Consider the following 8,281-nt stretch of genomic DNA (forward strand, 5'->3'; position numbering starts at 1 on the left):
TATGTAAAGAAAATTTAGTTGAAGTCTTATCTGATCAGCGGTAACCGCCAAATTAAAGAATAATCAATAAAAATTTTCCTTTTTTTCAGCAAAAAGTATTCCGAACGCTGCGGAGAACTTCGAAATTGTTAGTGACTTTTATTCGGAAAAATTCTGCCTGCTGCCCGTCCAGAAACAAAAAACAACTGAATGAATTGTGTAGTGATTATACGAGTGGATTATACTATTATATGCTACTAAGCGACGTCAAACTTAGCAGTTAAACGTAAATCCTAAAGAAAAAGATTTAGTTATACATATGTCATGTTTATTATAATATATATTGAAAATGTTGAGCCGGCCGAAGTGGCCGTGCGGTTAAAGGCGCTGCAGTCTGGAACCGCAAGACCGCTACGGTCGCAGGTTCGAATCCTGCCTCGGGCATGGATGTTTGTGATGTCCTTAGGTTAGTTAGGTTTAACTAGTTCTAAGTTCTAGGGGACTAATGACCTCAGCAGTTGAGTCCCATAGTGCTCAGAGCCATTTGAACCATTTTTTGAAAATGTTGAATGTAATAATGCATATATTTAAGACAAACTTTCGAAACTTCAAATGTGCCTCATTTTCCATTTCGGTCACCAATGTTAACCACCGCCCCTTGGGTAGAGGGAGCTGAACACAACCTCTGCTGAAGGACGCAGCGGGAGAACGCTCGTTTCGCTTCAACGGCGCGACAAATCGGACATCGGCAGTTCAAGGCATGAAGCCCCTTTCTTTAGTATCTTACGTGCGGAAGTGACCAAGTAACCTGAAAAGGGCTCGCGGATACAAATCTTTCCTGACGTTAGTGTGTTAGCAACGTCTTCTTTTTTTCTGCAGGTAATGTGTCTCGAACTTGCTGGCAAATAGCATAGACAGTTGAACGATTACAAGTGAAAAGCAATACACTGTTGTCCTCTGGCAAAACGTCTGATATTCTGTCGGAGATCTTGCTATGCTGTTTAGCATTTTAGGTGCGTTGCGTGTAAGACTCGAAAAATCATTGATTGTTCACGAAATAAGCCACTTATTCATGATAATGTGTAGTTATTTCAATTATTACCCGATACAAAACTTGAAAACAGGAATATTTTCACTTTGGCTCGGTGGCTAAGTAGGTAACTCAAAGTTCACAAATCAAAATGCCGATCACAAGATTTGTCTCGACAATCGCTGGTTTCACCTTTCGAATGACTTGAGTTAAAAATACCAAACTGGACCATGATTTTGAAATCTGCTTTAAACTACAGGTCCCATTATTGCTGAACGGACAAGTCAGTTGAATAGCAGGAGATAGGAAAGGGCATACCACAACCGGAACGGCCATGCTTAGTATCATACTGTTATAGAATACATTCCTTTTATTTCCGTCAATGATCACATAGCTTTTTTGTCTTTAGACTACGGGTTTTGGTCAGCGATGAACATCTTCAGATCTGCAGCAAAACACGGCACAATCAAATACAGCTAGTGGACAGTCTACATGTCAAAACAATCAAATATGCCATAATGAAAAGTATTATTTTCACAGATTTGAAAACATGTGCTTAAAATATGGCGAACAATACCTGTTTTTCAACATGTCTTAATATAATGAAGGCATAGTGGCATCGTCAAGAAATACACACAAATCAGCGTGGCTTCGTAGCACTTATTTAAAATATGGTGTAAACTAGGCCACAGTGGCAAGAGAGTCATCCTGTTAACAGCGCTACTATTCGAACCAAAGTGTCATAATCACACATCGCCTTTTTCCTTTTTAATTTAACTTTATTCGTTTTCTAATTTGTTACATTTTATCACTGTAGCAACTTATACACCTTAGGAGCTCACTACAGATTTCACGTAATGTATTTTTCATTTTACTGCATTTTGTACAATTATAAAATTAAAGACACAAACATACATAAGTGTACCTCAGTTTGACTTGAACACTAGCTCTTTTAAGAGGATGACTCTGCCGGCCCTGTGGCCTAGTTTACACCATATTTTAAATAAGTGCTACGAAGCTAAGCTGATTTTATGTGCAATTCTCAACGACGCCTCTGTGATCATTATATGTCTTAGGACACTTCGTAAAACAGGTATTTCTCATCATATTTTAAGCGCATGTTTCCACATCTATGGAAACAATACTTTTCATTGTGGCATATTTTATTGTTTTGAAATGTAAACTGTCCACTAGTTGTATTTGATTGTCACATGTTTTGCTGCAGATCTGAAGATGGTCATCGCAGACCGAAACCGGTAGTCTAAGGAACAAAAAGTTTTGAGATCACTGACAGAAACAAAAGAAATTTATTCGACACTTCCTCGATCACTGCTTTACTCACCTACTATACTGCAGCATGTGAAACACTGTGTTGTGCTGTGTTCAAACCGACCTTCTGTTTGAGAATAGCTTCAGTTAATTACTCATTAAAAGTTCTCGTGATAATTTGCATTACTTGCGATTTTTCTTGCAGCATAATTACTATTATCAAAATGAAAGCGTAAATTACCCGATCGTTGCGTTTTCTTAATGTCCATTGATACCAGCCGTATTTCGCTTCATGTCCGCAAAACACTGGGACACTTCAGTCCCTTTAGTGTTTTCCCTTCACACAGCAGTCTGTGTTTCCAAAAGGGCAGTTTTCGATTCGTTGTATGTGATTATTTTGCTTGTATACATTTTAATTCTAAATGATCTTTTTCTGTTCTTGTATTCGAGATGCACTTGAACATATATCGCCAGTAAATCTGAAGCACTGCTTTGGCTAAATGAAGCAAGCCGGCCGGAGTGGTCGAGTGGTTCTAGGCGCTTCAGTCTGGAACCGCACGACCGCTACGGTCGCAGGTTCGAATCCTGCCTCGGGCATGGATGTGTGTGATGCCCTTAGGTTGGTTAGGTTTAAGAAGTTCTAAGTTCTAGGGGACTGATGACGTCAGATGTTAAGTCCCATAGTGCTCATAGCCATTTGAATCATTTAAATGAAGCAAAATGCGACGGGAGCAAATAGAAACAAACAACGACCATTCGCCAGTTACTTTCCCTTACCGCTACGGTTATCAAAAATAGCTAAAAGGCCGAAAAACGATGGCACACTAACATCCAAAGGAAGATGACATCAGCAGTTTGCACTTTTTAGACCACATCCGGCTACAATGCAAGTGAGTTGCCCGAGTGCACAGACTGTTACTCGCTGAAAACGTTTCAGGATATTTAAACTTCTGGTGATATCATCTTTTTATTTTTAGAACAACTTCATCTTCAGCAGTGTTATAGACTTGTCGACGACAATTATGTACCCTGTAAGTATTAGTGGTTTGATCACGTATATCTATGTGGCCTTACACCTTGTACTAGTGCCTGGCGAGGTCTGTCCACCAAGGGTGTCATACCGTGTCCTGTTAAGCACGAATCGCCAATTCAGTCACCTGTCTGGCAAGAAGTGTCGGAAGTACGCGGTTTACTTACGTACACAAATGTCGAACAGCTTCGAAGACTTCGGCAGCGCCATCATCTACAGCAAGGACCGCATTGGTCCTAAGGCAAGTATCAATAGTGCCCAAGATCACAAGATCGGTAAAAAAAATTCCATAAAATTCCATTTACGTTAAGTTACAATAAACTGCATATTTTCGATTTGAAACTCCCGCCACACAACGCTGTTTCCTCATTGGTCCATCCGGTTCTTAACATTGTCGCCCGTGCTATATTTCAACCCCCAGAGTCTCATTCTTGCAGCCGGCCGATCAGCTGCTCACTCGTTTGTTATCTTACGGCTATTTCAGTCGCAACTGCAAAACTAGAGATTTAGAGACGTATAATGAAATTAATTTATGGAAATACATGAAAATTCTGCGTTATTTCTGTTCAGTTGTGATTAAGAAACTTTTTCATCGTCGTTATTTTCTATACCAATCGGTAAAAGTATCAATGTTTGCTATCTAACAGTATCTAAATACTGTTGTAATAACTTTAATTTGATATGATATCCAATGCGACAAAACAGAATCACATTTTAACATGAACATGTTTGTAATGTGCTTTCACGAGCTCTCTGCTATTTCTATAGAAGCAGATGATAAGCACAAAGAAATGAGCTTTAATTCAATTGAATTTCTTCAATCGACAGCCCACGGACTAGCTTCCCATGGGATTGAATCATCGTCAATTCCTTGGAAATTTCAATCCTGAGCGTGGTGGTATCGTATATTTTACAGAAGTAAGATGGCTCAGTCGAGGCCAGATGTTAAAAACATTTCGTAGCATAATTAATGAAATCAAATCGTTCATGATATAAAAAGCAAAATCTATGCCAGAATTTGACGATGCCAACCGGGTGGGAGATTTAGCATGTTTGGTCGATTTGACTAGTCATTTAGGTAACTCAAAGAGGCGTTTTCAAGATAGAAACCTACTTGTCAGTAACACATTTCAAACAATAAACAGATTCCAAATGAAACAGAAATTATGGCAAGCACAAGTAAATGCAAACATTTTTTTCATTTCAATAGGTTGGCCAAATATAATCCAAAAGACGGGATGAAACAAACAACTAAACTTTTCGATTTGATGCAACAATTGAAAATCTAATTCAGAGTTTTCGAAAAAATAATCAAAATTTTTGTATTTATGCAATACCTTTTACAGACAATATAGATACGTTGCCAGAATTCATAGATGGAATGCATAGTTGAAGTCTGACATCCAAGTAAAAGGAAAGTTTGATCGTGTATCTTCGTTGTACCTTTACGAATCATACCTGCCCAGAGACAAATATCCCTTCCTGCAAAGTCATGCGTTATATATGTAATCTTTTTTGCAAGTCGGGAGAGCGGTGTGCTGACCACATATCCCCCCATTTCCGCATCCAGTGACGCCCGTGGGCTGAGGATGATACGGCGGCCGATCGGTACCGTTGTGCCTTCATGGCCTGTTCCGAGTTGTTTTTTAGTTTTTCGCTTTTGGAAGTACGTACGTTTGTAAACAGATATTTGCAGAATAAAGCATACGAAGAGTAAAAGCTGAACCAAAATTTCAGATTAACACCTTGAGAACACCCTGGGAAGGGCAACCACTTCGATCTAACCTGATACTGATCCATTAATCTCACAAATTCAAATGTCACATTCTTTGTATAAAATTATGAATGAAATGTCATATATAAAACTTCAAATTAATTCCATCTCTTTTAGCATAAAGGATCATAAATTAATAAACTGTAAATTACTTACATGTAATTCCTATACACCAACGACCATCCCTTATCGTTAGTATTAAGTACTCGTATATTACGTGCGGCCCAAAAATGCTCGTCTTCTTCAAAAGTGGCCGAGGTAGGCTAAAATGTTGGACAACCCTGGTCTACAGCCTTCTAGTTAATTAGATGTGTGAAGATCATTCTGCTTCTTCAAAAGTGGCCGAGGTAGGCTAAAATGTTGGACAACCCCGGTCTACAGCCTTCTAGTTAATCAGAAGTGTGAAGATCATTCTGAGTACCTTGCGATCGTGGTTTCCGGAATTCACCCTGATATCTGTTACATAAGCCGAGAAGCAGCGTCGCCTTCTGTAACGAGGGACTCGGGGTCCAGAGAGCCTGGCGCCAACGTACCCCAGCGGCGAAGAGCGGTCGTTGGCTGGTGGCGCCGTAGACCCAGCTGCAACTGCGGCCGCGTCGCGTCGTGCCGCTTCTTATTGGAGGCGGGGGGAGGGGGGAGGCTGGCCACGGACGCACACTTCGACGACCTCCTGGGCTAAAAGCCTTCGCGTGTACAGCACTGGCTTATTGCACTGTACCCTTACACAGGCTAGTGCTTTTGACGAGTGTCCCAGAAAATAGGGAATAAATCGCGTAGAAATTGAGGTATCCGAGCGCGAGGAAAAAGGAAATCCGTGTTCCTCTGAGCCAGCGTACACGGCGGCGAGGACAGATTCGAGGAAGAGGGGCGGTCATGACGCTGCGGCAATTGGGAATGCCGCTGTTTTCAGAAAGCCATAGATTGAGGTGAAGCGGCGACTGCAACACATCACTCAGGTTTTGCAGCATCGGGGTTCAGAGGCTCGTCCTTCCTTCGTTTCGTGCGTCTGCTTCATAAATTGCTCCGGCTGCAAATTGGGATTGATTTTCGAAAGTTGTCCGCAGCTCGTGGTCGTGCGGTAGCGTTCTCGCTTCCCACGCTCGGGTTCCCGGGTTCGATTCCCGGCGGGATCAGGGATTTTCTCTGCCTCGTGATGACTGGGTGTTGCGTGATGTCCTTAGGTTAGTTAGGTTTAAGTAGTTCTAAGTTCTAGGGGACTGATGACCATAGATGTTAAGTCCCATGGTGCTCAGAGCCATTTGAACCATTTTTTTCGAAAGTTACGGGTGCCGTAACTGACCGAGGAAGAATGGGCAGAGGTTTGGCATCTTTCAGTCTCCACGTACAAACAGGAAACTGACTGACTCATCATCGTCCTGCCCAAACCGCTAATGACACAAACTTGATAATTGGAGACGGTGTTGATCTTATATTCTGGGCTCCGTTTAAGATGGGAGTTTTCGAAATTCCACCCACAGGGTGATGAAATAGAGTACGAAAGGTTATTTGACAATATGAAGCAATTAAGGCGCTCAGTCCGGAACCGCGCGACTGCTACGGTCGCAGGTTCGAATCCTGCCTCGGGCATGGGTGTGTGTGATGTCCTTAGGTTAGTTTGGTTTAAGTAGTTCTAAGTTCTAGGGGACTTATGACCTAAAATGTTGAGTCCCATAGTGCTCAGAGCCATTTGAACCAATTTGATTCACTGACTTGTGATCGCCCAGGCCCAATAGCTAAGGGTAAAAACTTAAAATTTGCAGAGGATGTTGATCTTGTAGGCATTATATAGTAACAGATTTTTCGAAATTCCTCCCCTAGTAGGAGATGAAAGGCTTTTTCAAAATATGTCGTTAATAAGACAATTTTGAAGCTACTTGTATAATTACGAAAATTGGTATTTGGTTTCTCAGTCAGAAATTAAAAAATATGTGCTTCAGCATTTTTGGAAATTCAAATACTAAGGGGTAAAATAATGAATTAAATGTTTTTGAAAACAGATCACTGTTAACAAATTACTAAAGCATTTTTATAGCTGCATCTGTGAAAACTGGTATTTGACTTCTCCCTTATAAATAAAATAATACGTGTTTCACTGTTTTTGGAAATTCAACCCATAAGTGGACGAACATTTTTATGAACGTTTTTGTTCTATTAAAACATTTATAAAGCTAAATCTGTGAAAATGTTATTTGACTCTAAAGAAGTATGTGTCAGAGGACAAAAGTTTCTATGGAAATATCACCGCATGAACTCTAAAGACAGGATTAACTGAGAACTCCGACTCCGGCTACCACACTCGCTTTCTGGTCATAAGAATATTCGGAAAACATCATGCTTCTATCGGCTTAATTAGCATGAAAAATTTAGAAGATGTTGCAGTTTTTGAATATCATAAAAATTCGATTAAAGAAAAACAAATTCAATTAAAGAACAACAAAGAAACCTGTGCAAACTATACAGTATACTCGAAGGAAGCAGCAGGCGCTAAGCTCGTCTATCATAAAGGTCAACACCACGCTGGCATGCAACCAGTAATTAGAAGAACCCCCTGGTTTCGAACATTTCAAGCGAGCGGCAAGCCGAAACCCAGGCGCACCACCATAGACCAACACCTTGCCACTTATGTCTTATAAGCATCAAAGATAATCCTTTCTGCAACTGTCGGAAGAAAGATGCCGTTTACTTATAGTTTTTTCAAAGCACAACAAAACTGTTTACTGCAAAACCTTGTGAAACTGAAGGTGGCCCTTGCAACAAGTGCTCCTGTTTTACCTTGTCACGGATATTCTCAGATATACAAAGCGCTTTTTTTGTTTTGTGCGGGACTGTAACGTAAGTACATGAAATTTAAGGTTATATTGTGTTTGTATCAGCGCTCTAATTTGGAAGTGATGCTTCCCAATCTCCGCTGAGTTCTCTTGCTTATATTCTATTTTTTCTATGGTTGGTATGTCAAGATTCCTTAGGTATAGCTATTGAACCTATGTAGAAACTGTTAAATAATTTTAAAATCATTGTTGAAGCTAAGCTCACCGGACAAAAAATTAGTCACTCCAGTGCGCACGCACAGGTAGCGCAGCGATCGAGCTAAGTGCTCAACCGCACGCGCACTGCCTCTACCTGGTCATAAGGAAGTAGTCATCAATGTGACATTTATGTTTCAAGCGGACATGGCTGAAAGAAAGGACATCGCAGAGTG

At 40.6% G+C, this 8,281-nt stretch overlaps 1 protein-coding gene across 1 annotated transcript in view; it reads right to left on the reverse strand.

Moving 5' to 3' along the window:
* Positions 1-5,657, reverse strand: part of LOC126474183 (uncharacterized) — a 57,155-nt gene extending 51,498 nt beyond the window's left edge. The window contains exon 1 of the mRNA XM_050101645.1: positions 5,504-5,657. The gene's annotated coding sequence lies outside the window, so the exon portion shown is untranslated. The remainder of the gene's footprint in view (positions 1-5,503) is intronic.
* Between the last annotated feature and the right edge of the window lie 2,624 nt (positions 5,658-8,281).

This window comes from Schistocerca serialis, chromosome 4, assembly GCF_023864345.2.
Source record: "Schistocerca serialis cubense isolate TAMUIC-IGC-003099 chromosome 4, iqSchSeri2.2, whole genome shotgun sequence".
In the NCBI taxonomy this organism is placed as follows: domain Eukaryota; kingdom Metazoa; phylum Arthropoda; class Insecta; order Orthoptera; family Acrididae; genus Schistocerca; species Schistocerca serialis.